The 16,657-nt window shown below is 42.7% G+C and overlaps 1 protein-coding gene across 3 annotated transcripts in view; it reads left to right on the top strand.

Annotated features, from left to right (window-relative positions):
* LOC121874215 (phosphatidylinositol 4-kinase beta-like) overlaps positions 1-16,657 on the top strand; it is an 89,399-nt gene that overhangs the window by 20,979 nt on the left and 51,763 nt on the right. The gene's annotated exons all lie outside the window — the stretch shown is intronic.

Raw genomic sequence — 16,657 nt, 5'->3', positions numbered from 1 at the left:
ATCATCAACAACAATCACAGCCACCACCATTATCATCAACATCAATCACCACCACCACCACAACTCTCAACAGCAACCACCACCATACCATGAGCATTAGTCACCAGCACCCTCCACTACCACCATCACTACTACCACCATTGAACATGTGGCTGGGTCGGCAAGAGTTATTTTTCCCATAAAAGATATACAAGAATGCAGTTAGTTTGTTGGCTTCAGGTGAGACAATAATTAATTAGCATCACAGGTAGATGGTGTTAAATCTGAGTGGGGCCGTGTAACCAGTGGGGTTCCCCAGGGTCAGTACTAGGCCCACTCATGTTCATAATCTACATAAACGATCTAGATACTGGGATCAGCAGTGACATAAGCAAGTTTGCGGATGACACCAAAATAGGGCGGCAGATTAACTCTGGGCAGGATGCAAAGGCATTACAGGAGGATGTAAATAAACTGCAGGGGTGGTCTGAAAAATGGCAAATGAAATTCAACACCAGCAAGTGCAGTGTACTTAATATTGGAAGAATAAATACTGATAATGTATACAGCCTTAACAACATCAACCTAGAGAAGTCGACTTGTGAAAGAGACCTAGGGGTACTTGTAAGCCCGGACCTACGGCCTAAAAAACAGTGCGTTAATGTTCGAAATAAGGCAAACAGAGTATTGGGTTTTATATCTAGAAGTGTAAGTAATAAGAGTGCAGAGGTCTTATTGCAACTATGTCTTGCGCTAGTCAGGCCGCACCCCGATTATGTGGTTCAGTTCTGGTGCCCTTATTATAGAATGGATATAAATTCACTAGAGTCGGTGCAGCGAAGAATGACAAAAATGATTCCAGGACTTAGAAACCTTCCATATCAGGATAGGTTAAAAAAACTTAACTTGCATTCCCTAGAAAGACGAAGAGTGCGGGGAGATATGATAGAAGTATTTAAGTGGGTGAAAGGAATCAATAAAGGGGATATAGATAAAGTTCTTATAATATCCGAGCAGGATAGGACTCGGAACAATGGATTCAAGTTGGATAAATTTAGGTTTAGGAGGGAGATAGGAAGGAACTGGTTCACAAATAGGGTGGTGGACGAGTGGAACAAGCTTAGCAGCGTTGTAGTAAGTGCGGGAACTCTGGAAAGTTTCAAAAGGAGACTGGATAGATTCATGGATGATAGAGAGTGGTAGTAACTCTCGACAGGAGCTGCCATGCACAGGCCAACCGGTCTATTGCAGACTCCTTATTTTCTTATGTTCTTATGTTCTTCTTATGTAACAGTATTATACCTTGGGGTTAATTTATGGTACTAAAGATACTCATAGCACCTAAGGGGTTAAAGTCGTAGTACTCAAGAGGTTAAGTTATAGTACTCAGGGGGTTAAGGTGTGTGTGTGTGTGTGTGTGTGTGTCTGTACTGTGTGGAAGAGAAAAGAAAGTGAAATCATAATAACATTTACGGCAAGAATTAGTGTGAAAGGAGTGAAAATATCATACACTGATGGCGCTGCGTGACTCTCCACTCAGTCCTGTGTATTTGACCAGATTAAGGGTGATATTGACGCAAGCTTTTGTTTATTTATTTTTATGGGGGTGTTACTTTTATTTGAACTATTGTTTTTGTTTGCTGTTAGTAGTGTTTTTGTTTTTAGTATTATTGTTGTTGTTTACATTATTATGGTTATTAATTTTGTAGACTAAGAGCTAAAACGTATGGCGGTTTTATACGTATTTTGGTATGCTGTTAAAAACACACAGTATACACACACACACACACACACACAGTATACACACACACACACAGTATACACACACACACACACACCACACACACAGTATACACACACACACACAGTATACACACACACACAGTATACACACACACACAGTATGCACACACACACAGTATACTTTTACACACACACACACACACACAGTATACACACACACACAGTATACACTCACACAGTACACACACTAGGCCGAAGCAACAGTAGCGTCAGGCGGTTCTTATGTTCCTGTTTACCTCCTCAGGTGCTCACGATACATACACTAGGTTAGTTAATTAGCCAGAAACACCTTAGCCTATGTCTGACCTAACATAGTCATCCCTATTATTGCCTAACCTAAAGTCATCCTTACCTAATAATGCATTTGACCAGAAATCTAACCAACGCAGCTAATCAGCAATCAATGTAAATATAGCAACCAAATGTATTTCAACACAACCGCCAAAAAACAACCGAAGTCTGGCTTAGCGATACAATGTGAAAACCTAACCTAACCATACAACCAAAATTAACCGATCGTAGCCTCGCCTAAATCAAACCCTGCCCAACTCAACCCTAGCCTAACACTAAGTTAGATTTGAGTGTAAGGTTAGATTCGGATTAAATGCAGGTAGATTAGGTTTGGTTGGAGTTAAAGTAACAAACGCTTAGAATAGGTTTGGTTTGGTTGTGTTTTGATTAAATTAAGCGAAAAAAAATTTATTAAGAGACGTAAAAGTAAGGTTGGATTATATTACGTTAGTTTAAGTTAGGGATGAATTAGATTGGTTTGACTAGATTTAGTTGGGATGAGTTACGAATACGGTATTATTTTTAGTAGTTGTAGTGTTATTAGTATATGTTATTATTAATAGTATTTTATTATTATTATTATTATTATTATTATTATATACCGGCATGTTATATTTATTATCAATATTGAAACCTTTAATATCATCACTGTTTTTACCAAAAGTACGGTAATAAAGTTTATGGAGAAGTGTGGGGGGGCAGGAGGGTCATACTTTAAGCATGATCAAACAGCGTAACACAAACAAGAGTGTTGACCTATATAACGGTAATTACCCTTCGTGTGTCTCCCAATTCTTCCATTTACGCATTGTTTGTAAACGTGAAGATGTGTGAGGTTGATGCCATGGTTAATGGCGTTGTGTCTGTCTGTCTGTTTGTCTGTTTTGTGTCCTTACGTGGCGACCGCAGCAATTGTAATGGTTAGCATCCTCGCAAGCGACTGACCTGGGTTCGATGCGGGCAGGGGTGAAACTGTAAGAGCAGGATTTCTTTGCGCCATTTGCCTCTGTCTGCCCTAGCAGTAATTGGGAACCTCTATTGGCAATCGATTTACGGATCGTGTTCCGGGGTAATGGTTAGCCAGTGCGGTTGGCGAGTTGTCGGTCTTCTCCGGACTATGCCTTGACACCGGGTCATGCAACTCGTTAGCAGGGTGTGGTTGTTGTGTTGGCGACAGCTTCACCTTTAACAAATTCACGCATAGGTGGCCCACCAGGGCCGGCCATCCCCCGCAACACATTAGGGGCCACCATTAATCTCTCATCTTCCGCTCACCCAACACATCTTCACTATCATCCTAACACACATCTTCACTATCACCCCATCACCCCTCTTCACTATCACCCCATCACACATCTTCACTATCACCCCATCACACATCTTATCACTATCACCCCAACACATCACTTCACTATCACCCCAACACATCTTCACTATCACCCCCAGCATCTTCTATCATCCTAACACATCTTCACTATCACCCCATCACACATCTTCACTATCACCCCAACACATCTTCACTATCACCCCAACACATCCTTCACTATCACCCCCATCACACATCTTCACTATCTTCATCACATCTTCTATCACCCCATCACACATCTTCACTATCACCCAACACATCTTCACTATCACCCATGCATCTTCACTATCACCCCCATCACATATCTTCACTATCACCCCAACACATCTTCACTATTACCCCATCACACATCTTCACTATCACACAACACATCTTCACTATCACCCCAACACATCTTCACTATCACCCCCCATCACACACATCTTCACTATCACCCCAACACATCTTCACTATCACCCCCAACATCTTCTCTTATCACCCCAACACATCTTCACTATCATCCTAACACACATCTTGCCTATCCTGCCCATCACTCATCTTCACTATCACCCCATCACACATCTTCACTATCACCCATCACACATCTTCACTATCACCCCCATCACACATCTTCACTATCACCCCATCACTCATCTTCACTATCACCCCCCATCACTCATCTTCACTATCACCCAATCCACACATCTTACTATCACCCAATCACATCTTCACTATCACCCCATCACATATCTTCACTATCTTTAACACATCTTCACTATCACCCCAACACATCTTCACTATCACCCCATCACACATCTTCATATCTTATCACACACATCTTCACTATCACCCCCATCTTATCTTCACTATCACCCCAACACATCTTCACTATTACCCCTCACATCTTCACTATCACCCCAACACATCTTCACTATCACCCTATCACACATCTTCACTATCACCCTATCACATCTTCACTATTACCCCTCATCTTCACTATCACCCCATCACACATCTTCACTATCTGCCCCTATCACATCTTCACTATCCACCCCATCATCCTCACTCACCCATCACATCTTCACTATCACCCATCACACATCTTCACTATCACCCTATCACACATCTTCACTATCACCCTATCACACATCTTCACTATCACCCTATCACACATCTTCACTATTACCCCTCATCTTCACTATCACCCCATCACACATCTTCACTATCACCCCATCACACATCCTCACTATCACCCCATCACACATCCTCACTATCACCCCATCACACGTCTTCACTATTACCCCTCACCTCTTCACTATCACCCCATCACACATCTTCACTGTCACCCCATCACACATCTTCACCATTACCCCTCACCTCTTCACTATTACCCCTCATATCTTCACTATTACCCCACACTGTACAAAGTTCCAACCTCATTATACTGTGTTATCGGCGAATTTCGTCTTGAGGTCGTGACTCAGAGCCAAAAATTAATACTACATTTTAATGTAAAATGGAGAGCGAGGTGATGTTCCTGTCCAGCTATTACCCAGGTCTTCAGGACCGGGGGATGTTGTCAGGCGCCGATATTATGGATGTAATGGATTTTTCGCCTAGGATCTTTGCAAAGAGATGCAAGGTAGTGTCAGATACAACCATACTGAAACAAAAGAAGCTCGCCGTCGGCGAGGGGTTTCTGGTACTCCTTTCGGCCGAGGGACATGTGGTGTGTCTTTACCGCGCAGATAGCTCTTTCCTATATTATGATTCACGCGGACCAGTAAAACTGCCCCAGTGCATCACCCAGTACCTCCGCCAGCACAATGAGAGGTACCTGACTTCTATCAACCGTGAATTTCAAAGTCCATACTACGACACATGTGCTTACCACGCCTTAACTTTCTTAGAATTTGTATGCCGATATCCCCACCTTGACTCTCAGGAGCTTAAGTATCTGTTCATCCAGTACCTGAGTCACCAAAGCGACCTGAAAGTGGTGTCCGTGGTCGAGGACCTTGTAGCCGAGCTGCCAGAACCTTACAGGTTCAGCACCTTGTGGCGGCAGCAGGGGGAAAAAGACAAACCCCCGGTGTCCCGACTGTCCCAGTGAGCCACCACCCATCCTTCCCGGCGCCAGAAAGAAAAATAGTTTTGTTTTTGTTTTTTTAGACGGGTTACAAATTTAAATTGTTTTGTTTTTGTTTTTTTAGACGGGTTACAAATTTATTGAGAGAGAGGGAGAGAGAGAGAGAGAGAGAGAGAGAGAGAGAGAGAGTCACCAGCAGGAGGGCAGTAGGGAGGTGGAGAACAGTAGCCAAGAGGTGTTTAATCTTGTTTAAAAGGCGGGGCTACAGGTGGTGGGGGGCTCACCTCACCTCCCACCCCTTCTGTGTTTATGTTTAGATTTTCCCTCCCTCCTCCCCTCGTCGTCGTCCTACAGCCACGACATGAAACAAACTCAGGCGTTAAGAGACTCAGTCTGTGTGTGACATTGATATCGCAACTGTTTATTTAGCCAGAAGAACACAGATACAGAGTGGATCATATTAACAATATTAACGTGGATGAGCCAGTTGAGAGCCTGATATATACTGTACATTTATCTCGAGGAAGTATTATGTAACATTTAGTATCATGTGGGATAGCATGGTGGTAATAAGAACATGTTACCACGGTTATCACTTCGATATTTATTTATTTTATTTTATGTTTTTTTACATTAAATTATAAGTGTGTGCGTGTGTGTGTATGTGTGTGTGTGTGTGTGTGTGTGTGTGTGTGCGTGCGTGCGTGCGTGCGTGCGTGCGTGCGTGTGTGTGTGTGTGTGCGTGCGTGCATATAATTAGTATGGTGTGTTTGTGTCTGTCCATCTGGCGGTACCGACAATCTCTGCTTTCTCTCCTCTGTTGTCACTTACGCCCTTCCTCCCTCCCACCTTCCCTCCCTCCCTGACTTGAATCATGAACTCTGATATAGAAGAAGTGAGAAATTCAGAGAGACCTGGCAGTTGTAGCATTAGTAAATATGACAAATTTGGTGACAAGAGGTATCGGTATGGCCAGCATAAGGACAGAACCAGACAATGTGATGTAGTCGTGGCCAGAATTAGGCTAGGATACAGACACATCTGGCAGGTTAGTAACGCTGTACCCATACCGGAACACTCAGCGTGTAAACTTTGTGATAAACCTTTAAAGCATACACTTGAACACTATATTATTGAATGTGACACTGTCAAAGACTTCAGGCCACCTGACTTATTGTATCATGAACTTTGTAATTACTACATTGAATCGGGGGTGCTTGAGGACATTCTTGATGTTTATCCCAAATTTGCTAGCCCACACTTATTAGTCTTCAATTAGAATATGACGTCCAATGGCAGCGAACAGCGACATCACCCACACGACTCTGACCTATATATACTGATAATGAATGTGATGTATTTCTTTGTGTACGAACCTCTGTCCTGTATGGCAGTGAACAGTGACATTACCCACATGAATCTGACCTCTATATATATATACATATATATATATATATATATATATATATATATATATATATATATATATATATATATATATATATATATATATATATATATATATATATATATATATATATATATATATATAGCTGTTAATGAATATGTTGTATTTCCTTGTGTGTGAACTTCTGTCCTGCGTGGCAGTGAGAAGTGATACCACCCTCAGTGTCAAAACCTGACTGAATTACTCAGAATAGGCAAACTGTACTACAAGCTTTGTTAAACTAAAAACCTCCCTCCCTCCACTGTCTTCGGTGTAGAGAGAGCTTCACATTCATACACTTGCCGCTGTGTTGGGAGTGGTGGTGTAGGAGAGGGAGGGATGTGGGGAGAGGAGAGTGGGGAGGTAAGGAGAGGAGAGTGGGGAGGTAGGGAGGGAGGTGAGGAGAGTGGGGAGGTAGGGAGAGGAAAGTGGGGAGGTAAGGAGAGGAGAGTGGGAAGGTAGGGAGGGAGGTGAGAAGAGAAGAGAGTGGGAATGTAAGGAGAGAGGAGGGAGGTAAGGCGAGAAGAGGGGAGAGAGGGACGTAAGGAGAGGAGGAGAAGGAAAGGGGAGGGAGGCAAGGGGTGTGAAGATGCAAGATATGGTATATGACACCATAAAGAACAGCTTGGCTCTCTCTCTCTCTCTCTCTCTCTCTCTCTCTCTCTCTCTCTCTCTCTCTCTCTCTCTCTCTCTCTCTCTCTCTCTCTCTCAACATCTGTTCTGTGTTGGACGCGGATCACACACTTAATACTTTCTCATTAGATGTTGGAAAGTCTGTCTGTCCGTCCGTGTTATTTTTAGACCTATTACTGACCTTCATCGGCTCACCTGAAGAATCACCACCCCCGGCTTATTTCACCTTAACACTAACCTAACCTAACTTAACCTAACACTAACATAATCTAACACTAATCTCACCTCATCTGACACTAAGATAATCTAACACTAACCTAACCTAATCTAACACTAACCTAATCTAACACTAACATAATCTGACACTAACCTAATTAATCTAACACTAACATTAACCTAGCCTAATCTAACACTAACCTAACCTAATCTAACGCTAGCCTAATCTAACACTAGCCTAAGCTAACCTGACACTAACCTAATCTAACCCTAATTTCACTTAACCCAACCCAAAGAAACTAGATAGATTTAAACAACAAAGACGATTTACTTAATCTTTCCTATTATGGAGTTGAACAAGAAAATTTTACTCTCTCTAACTATAGAACTCACCACTGACAATAAAGCCCCCAATTCTTTCCTCCTGTCCTCATCATCGTCACCCTTCTCTGGCAACATCTTAAACGTACAGGCTGAGAAATAGACCCGAAATAACATATCTTTATTATTAGTAACTATTCCTCACTACCTTCTTCCTCCCCTATTGCTATTATTGTGGTATGAACGTCACCAGTTTTGTCACCAACGCGTCCCAGACGTGGCTGAAATATGCCCGCAAACCGTAGCATTGTTTGTATTTTTCACGTTGTTGTTGACTTCATTGTATTGTGTATCGCCTGTTGTAAAGGTAACAGAGGGGGAGGGCCATGGTGGAGGGGAGGGCTATAGGTAGGTGGAGGGAGGGGTTATTAGGAAGGGGGGAAGGGGAGGGAAGATGTATGGTGGAGGGGGAGGGGCTATAGGTAGGGTGGAGGGGAGGAGCTATAGGTAGGGTGGAGGGGAGGGGCTATAGGTAGGGTGGAGGGGAGGGGCTATTAGGAAGGGGGTGGAAGGGGAGGGGTTATTGTGTATGGTGGAGGGGAGGGGCTATAGGTAGGGTGTAGGGGAGGGCTATTAGGAAGGGGGTGGAAGGGGAGGGGTTATTGTGTATGGTTGAGGGGAGGGGCAGGTACATGGTACTGGTGAGCAACAGGTTGGTGTGTGTGCTGAGTGACCGTCATGAGGTGTAACTATCACACGTGTGGGGATGAGGAAGAAGAATAGTTGAATTGAATTGAAACAGTTTATTTAACCAGATACAGAGTGGATAATAATAACAATATTAACATGGCTGATATATACGATACATTTATCTCAAGGAAGTATTATGTAACATTTAGTATCATCTGGAACAGTGCAATAGCATAGTGGTATTAAGAACATCTCATAATGTTACCACAGTTATCACTTCAATATTTATTAATTTTATTTAATTATTTTTTTTTACTTTTTTATATATACATAAACTACAGTGGAATTGAAAAACATAGGTATAATGGGGGAGCAGTACTACCTGGGTTGTACAGTAATAAGGTTGAGCAAGAGGACAGAGCTGTCAGGATTATGTCTAGTTGGCAATTATGTTTATTGCAATGGTAATTACTTATCTATTTACATGATAATTTCCGGTAAAACGGTTTTGATGGTACAATTAAAGCAGATACTGTAAATATAGTAAGTGTTACAAGAAATATTAATACTTAGACAATAGATATTTTTTAAGAGATGATTTAAAGGAAGGGAGCGTTAGTTTTTGCTCGGATGGGTGGGGGTAAGTTGTTCATTTGGTTAGGTTAGATTAGGTTACGTCAGGTTAAGTTTACATTGTCAGGTTTCGTCACGTTAGGCATGGTTAGATTAAGGTTAGGTTTGGTTAGATGCAGTAGGTACGAAGTGAGGTTGGTTAGGTTAGGTTCTGGTAAGGCTCATTTGTGTGCTAAGGCCTACTGTACTTCCGGGTTGTGGCAGCGTGTATGTACAGTATGTTTGTGTTAGTACGGCACTAGTGTGTTAAATAGTCAGTCTCTCTCTCTCTCTCTCTCTCTCTCTCTCTCTCTCTCATGACCTCACACACTTAAATATCTCTCAAGGGAAGAGAAACAAAGGAGGTGCCAAGCTTACGTGTGTTTCTCAAGAGTCGTCTGGCTTCTTGAGAAATAGATGGGAACTTGGCAGCCTCCTCTCGCTTTCTTCCTGTGTGTGTGTGTGGAAGTAAGGTACCTATTCTGACCTTCAACTTCTCCCCATGAATCAGCCCCTCCCACCCCCTTCTCCTCACCCACCCCCCCCTCCTCCTCCTTCTCCCACCTCCTCCCACCTCCTCCTCCTCCTCCTCCCACCTCCTCCTCCTCCCACCTGAATCACTCAGCCCCTGTAGGGTGTAAATAAGTAGGAGGGAAGATCAGCTAAAACTAATGGCCCATCACTTTTTTGGTAGATTTTAGTGTATATAAACAGAAAATAATTTAAGTTTCAATATTTTGCAACCTTTTGCTAGGTAAATTTTAGCGTGAAATTTATCGAAAATCTAACGTACAGCTGCATTAGTGCATTACAATTAAATAGTGAACATTGCTTTCTGACTTCATTCTTTAACAACCCAACTAACAATATTTTTTCTGTTTCAGATTCTGATGCATTTATAAGTTGATAATATTTGCGATGGCTGCTTGTGTCAGGACGAGGAACCAAAAATCCAGCCATCTCAGTCACTATCTTGGGTCTGGGAGAGAGCTCCTGAAGTCGGAGTTGCCTACATTGAGAGATGCTTTGAGATACGGTGTTTTAATCAGGCAAATCAGTGAAAAGAACCAAAGAACATACACAAACAAAGACATTGCCAGTGATATGACCAAAGCTGTCTTGGCACAGTACACTCTGGCTAACGCTCAGTTCGAGCCTCCAGTCATATCAAGTCAGAAGAAGATTAGTGAGAGACTGCTAGCCAGTTGGGAAAAGGCAAGAGATATCTCTCTTGGGAGAGGAAAACTTGCAGTTAAGGACAGCTTTGCCAAGCAACTGGACCAGTTATTTGACATAATTACTTGCAAGTGCCCAATTGTTCTCTGTCCTGAGTTTGGATGCGATCGTGACTGTAAATCCGAGGCCCACATCTCCTGTATTTGCAAGTGAACTGAAGATTCCTGTGACGAACTGGCATTTGTCAAAGCACAGAGAGAAGACTGGCAGAGCAGGGGCTCTCAAGGATTTCTAGCCAAGATATTCTGGAGTCCAAGAGACAGGAGGCTGCCACAGAGAGACAGAAGAGGAGAAGAGTTGCTGGGAGAAAAAGAGACTGAGAAGGCCCCAAGGTGAGGTAAAAGGCTGATGATTGGAGTCAAGCTGATTCAGAGTTTAACACTTCCCATGGCTGATCCGAGTGCTGACTAGGAGAATGGTGACTTGTCCAACTCCAGAAAATAATGATCCCAAAACCCAGGCATAAGATCTGAAATAGAAAGATATCCTGAGCATAGCTTCACAGCATGCGACACCACACTGGTCTCAGAGAAACTGCAGAGATAGCAACAGCTGCCTTCCGATTGACGGTGGTTTGATAACACCTGATGATGTCTACCTGGTGATAGATCATAACAAAGTAAGGAGAGCTCAGGAGAAACTTGTCAGTAACCTAGAAGAGGAGTTTGATAAGGGGATAAGAGAAAATGGAATCAATTGTTTGTTCTTTGATGGGAGAAGGGATGACACTAATGTGTTCATGAAAGTTGGAGATTCTGACGAGTTGTTCCCTGCCATGGTGAAGGAGGAACACTACTCCTGCTGCAGTGAACCAGGAGGGAAGTATTTGTGGCATTTCACTCCAGAGAAAGATGACATCAGGAAACCAGTTGAGATAGTGGCAGATAACATTGTGAACTGGCTCAGAGAGAGGAACGTAGACCAGACCCTGCAGGCCATTGGAGGGGACAGCACCAACACGAACACAGGGTGGCAAGGGGGGGTCATACAGTGGACAGAGCGGAAGATTGGGAGGAAGCTGGTCTGGATTGTTTGTGACCTCCACACCAACGAGTTGCCACTCAGACATCTGATCCAGGAGCTGGATGGCAAGACTTTTTCAAACAACAGATGGTCTGGTCCTCTTGGCAAGATGCTGGACTCTGCCACCGAGTTAGAAATAAATCCGAGCTTTGAAAAAATCACAGTTGGCCCTCCACTCGTTGAGCTTGCACATACTGTCATTGACGACCTGAGTACTGACCAGTACTATGGTTACATGATTTGCAGTGCCATCAAAACTGGGGTCATGCCTGATAGACTTGCTTACCTGCAGATAGGTCCAGTCTCACATTCTAGGTGGCTCACAACGGCTCTCAGGTTCTGCAGAATTTGGGTCGCTCATCATAAACTGAAAAGGAACCAGCTTCACAACCTGAGACTTATTGTCCAATTCATCGTGAGTGTCTACTTGCCAAATTGGTTCAACACCAAGGTCAAGTCATTGTTCTCCGAAGGTCCGAGGCATGTTCTCTTCCAGCTTGAGCTCCTGAGGAGTCAGCCAAGGAAGGTTGTTCAGATTGTGGAGCAGACTGTGAGGAGATCTTCCTGGTATGCTCATCCCGAGGCAGTTCTGCAGACAATGCTCTGCAAGTGATGAGGAGGAGAGAAGAGTGGCAGTCAAAGATCTTGGATATGAGACTTAGAGAGGATCTGGGGCATGACGAATCAGGTTGGTGACGATCTTTCAGGGTCAGGAAGTCTTCTGAAGTCAATTCAGGTGCCAAGATCTCACTGATCTCATAGATCTGACAACATCCAGGCTGGCAGTGAGTCTCTCTACTCTGCAGCCTCACCAATGTTCAAGTCAGAGCTTTCCTGACAACCCCATGATGTCCCCTGCCTGGCCCGCACACCCAGAGGTGCTGCTGTACAGTAAGGAGTGAGGCCAGCAGTCACGTGTACAGCCAGGAGAGGGGGGGAGGGAAGGCTACATCCGAGCTCAGGTGGTCAGCAGGGAGGTGATGAGTAGAAACAGAAGCAAGAAAGACATGTTCTCTATGGTGTGCAGCAACACCGGGTCGTAGTAGTAAAACCGGTTTTTGTATTTGATGATTTTGTTTTCTAAAGGAATATTAAATTTAATAAATGTGTCAAGATCATTCGTTTCACTATTCTGGATCATTTTCATCCTAATAAATTAACCTGATACATTTACTTTACTTAAATAAGCTATTTAGTGGTGTTGGTAAAAGGTTGGGAATACTGAATTTTCATAAGATTTCAAGTTAAAATTTACCTAGCAAAAAATGAAAACGTTTCAAATCTGAAGATATCACATGATTCTGCACATAGAACTACATCATTAATACCATGGGCCGATTTTTCAAACTCAAAAAAAAAAATTTCGCCTGCGTATGACACACCCTAATACTGCAGCGTAGACCATAACTTACAAAACCGTTGAAGCGTTGGAATGTAAAGTACAGGACATATATTGTACTTTCGTGTGTGAGCAGTTTAGAATGGGTCAATGTCATGAACGTGAGCACTGGTGTGTGTGTGTGTGTGTGTGTGTGTGTGTGTGTGTGTGTGTCTGTGTGTGTGTGTTTTGTGTGTGTGTGCGTGTGTGTTAGCGTTACTGGGTCACTCGGTTAACGTTAAAAGCTGTCAGTAAAAAAAAAAACGAAGAAAAACAGTAAACATTCAAACACTTTCTGGTAATATTCTCAGTGGTTATAATGAGAACCGGTCTTGAGTGAAAGAGAGAGAGAGAGAGAGATGCACAGGTAGACAGGAAGAGCAACATAGGTAGATATCAGAGAGAGAAAAAGAAAATACGAAGAAAGCAGTAAGAAGGGCGAAAGAAAAAAATGAAAGAAAACAAAAGATTAACAAAATTAAACTCTCCAGGTGCTTGATCTGAGACAAATTGTTACAAACGCCATTAAATATGTGGGATTGGCTTACTCACATTAGGAACAATTCAATGAAACTTGGAACCTTCCCTTCCCTTTCCTCCCCCCCCCCCAAAAAAAAATCCCATATAAATCTGTTTTTCTATCTTTCTTTCTCTCTTTTTTTCTCATTTTTGTTCTTTTCCTCAGTTATTGTTTTTCTTTTCTCTGATTTTTCCTTCTCTATTTTTTCCTTCTTTCTCTCTATCTCTGTGTTTTTTTCTTCACTTTTTCTGCCTCTCCTCGTTCTTCTCCTTTCATCTTTTATTCTATTTCTCTCTTGTTTGTTTTTTTATATTTCATTTTTACGACGTTCAATATTTTTCTCCCTTTCTTTTTATTCTTTCTCCTCTTCCCTCTATCTTGCGCCTGTTAATTTTGTTTTCTCTCCAGTTATCAATTATCTAACTCATTTTTTGCCTCTTGTCTCCATCCTGTCTTCCTTCTCGTTCCACCAAATCTTCCTCCTCTTCCTCATACTGCTCTTGCCGCTGATCTTCCTCCTCCTCTTACATTTTCTGTTTCTCCTCCTGCTCCATCATCTGTTTCTCCCCCTCTTATTCTATCTTCCGTTTCTCCTCCTCCTCCGTACACAAGCCTCAACGCCTCCGTCAGCTGGTGGTAGGTCTCTGCAATTTCTCGTCCTGAAACACACGACAAATATCCACGGAGCCTCATCGTAGCGACCGCCACTAGTGCCCTGAAGTCCCTCTCCCCCTCTCTAACCCTCTCCCTAGCCCTTTCCCCTCTCTAACACTCTCCCTAGCCCTCTCCCCTCTCCCCCATCAGTCTAGCCCTCAATACTAGCCCCTCTTACTTCCTCAGCACTCTCCATAACCCTCTCCAAAACCTCTTTATAGATATGATTTGTCCCTCTCTCCATCCTCACTCTAGCCCTTTCCCCAGCCCTTACTCTAACCCCTCTTCTCAGGCCTCACTTTCTCCTGTAGCCCTTCTCTCACTCCTCATTTTACCCCTTTTCCACGGCCCTGTTTCCCCTTCACTCAGCCCTTTCTTTCCCTTATCCCACTCACTTCCTTTCCTTAGTCCTTAACCCAGGTCGCCTCTCTCTCTCTCTCTTTACAGTTCCTCCAGCCCTTTTCACCCTTAACCTCTTCGTAGTCTTCTCCTCGCCCTCTCTGGGTCTTGCTAATCTCGAGCTTTTGATAGATTTAAGAGTAAAGAATAACCCCTCTAACAGGCCTCGTGTCTAGTCGTTGTTTATTGAGTATTATGTAGATTCTGGTCGTGCGTAGTGAGGGTGGACATCAAACTACAATGGCACATCGACTTGGTTCACTTTCAGCTGACCGTCGCTCCTCTGTTCAAGGTTTTTTTTTTATTTTACTGTACTAAACTATACGACGTAACCTAATGCAGCGTTTGACACGAGTTGTACATCATTATGTTCCCTTTATGTAAAGATAAAAGACTTTTTTTAGCGGATTATTGCCGACCAGAGGTGTGCTGTGGCTGAGTAGATACAATTCTCGCTTCATATTCCTAGGATTATTGGCTTGCACTTAGTGGATTCCCAGTTCACCCATCTGTGAATTGGTACCTAACTTTGCATCTGGGGAAAGTGGGTGATTTTTTAGTATACAGTGTCGGCCATGATGGTTCTTTCGTGCTAAAAAAAAATAGGATTAGTTATTAGTGTGTTGTATCCGTGCTGTTATTTTTACCCCCAGTGAATATTTTGAACATAGAGAGAATAAGACAATAAATGAATATATAAAACACAATACACATATGAAGAAGAATCGTGAGTTATGTGTTTAGTTCTCTCGTGTGTTCAGAGTCATGTAGCGTAGGAGACCGTCCAGTTGTACCCGGTAAAGTTCCCTTGTAAAGTTTAGGGCAAAGTTAAAAAATATTAAGTTATTAATTATGCTATTTATTTATATTTTACAGTGTGATTATTTATATGATAGTTCTTATTTACAGTCAAGTTTAAATTTAAAAAAATATATAAAAATGTATATAAATTATCACTTTATCGAAATTTTATCTAAATTACCTGATATATTAATTTATTTATCGCCGGAAGCTTTTAGTTCGGTGGTCTGTGTGTGGGGGTTTTATTTTACCAGTATATCAATTACTAGTGTTTATTCCTACTGTAGCGGCAGAAGTTCATGAGAGACCTTTAATGGCTCAATTTGTCGGCTTATTTGTATCGTATTTTTCTGTCAATAGTTCAGAATTAGTAGACCGAGTACTTTATATCGATGACTGCACCTTCGACTATGACAATTTATTTTTGTATTATTATGTTTTCATTTCTTTTTTTGTGTGTGTTTAGTGTCTCTCTCTCTCTCTCTCTCTCTCTCTCTCAATTATTCCACACGTCTCACTCTTAACACTTTATCTCTTCCTTCCCCTCCAACCGTACTTTTCCTTTCACTTCTTTCCTGCTCTCTGCATCCCACACACACACACACACATCAACAAGGAACACAACTTTTTATGACAGTTACCCCTTCCAAAAAAAATATATTGTTTTCTTTCTCTAATAGGAGGGCCGACAGGGGAGGAATGGTAGGACAATGGGAGGGAAGGGGTGGGGTAAAGGAAGGGAGGGGTATGAGAGAGAGAGAGGAAGGGAAGGGAAGGGAAGGGAGTTGGTGCCGTCAGGTTATTCCATCTTTTCAACATTGAATTTTTACAATTTTTTTCCTAACTATTGAAGAGATTTATCGAACAAAGCAATTCAACTCAGTCTGCACCGGAATCAATGATCATTTGCATCTCTTGGCCATCAGAACTCCTTCCTTCCACGATAAGTCTTTTTCTTTAGCGATTTTGTTCACTTTTTTGCAAAATGTACAAAAGGCAAAAAGAAAATTAGTTGGAGAGGAAGAAATAATTTAGAGTTTGGCTGGTGGCGAGATAGTTCCCCAGACAGACAGACAGACAGACCCTCCCACCCTCCCTCTCACCTGGCCACCCACCCACCTACCTGCCCTCCAGCCCCACTCCTCCTCCCCCACCCACCTAACCTCCCACCCACCTGCTCCACTCCCTCCCACCCACCCTACCCACCCTCCACCCACCTA

This window comes from Homarus americanus, unplaced genomic scaffold (assembly GCF_018991925.1).
Source record: "Homarus americanus isolate GMGI-L3 unplaced genomic scaffold, GMGI_Hamer_2.0 scaffold49667, whole genome shotgun sequence".
Classification (NCBI taxonomy): Eukaryota; Metazoa; Arthropoda; class Malacostraca; order Decapoda; family Nephropidae; genus Homarus; species Homarus americanus.
The sequence above is the reverse complement of the archived record's forward strand: the minus strand, read 5'-3'. Positions and strand labels throughout refer to the sequence as shown.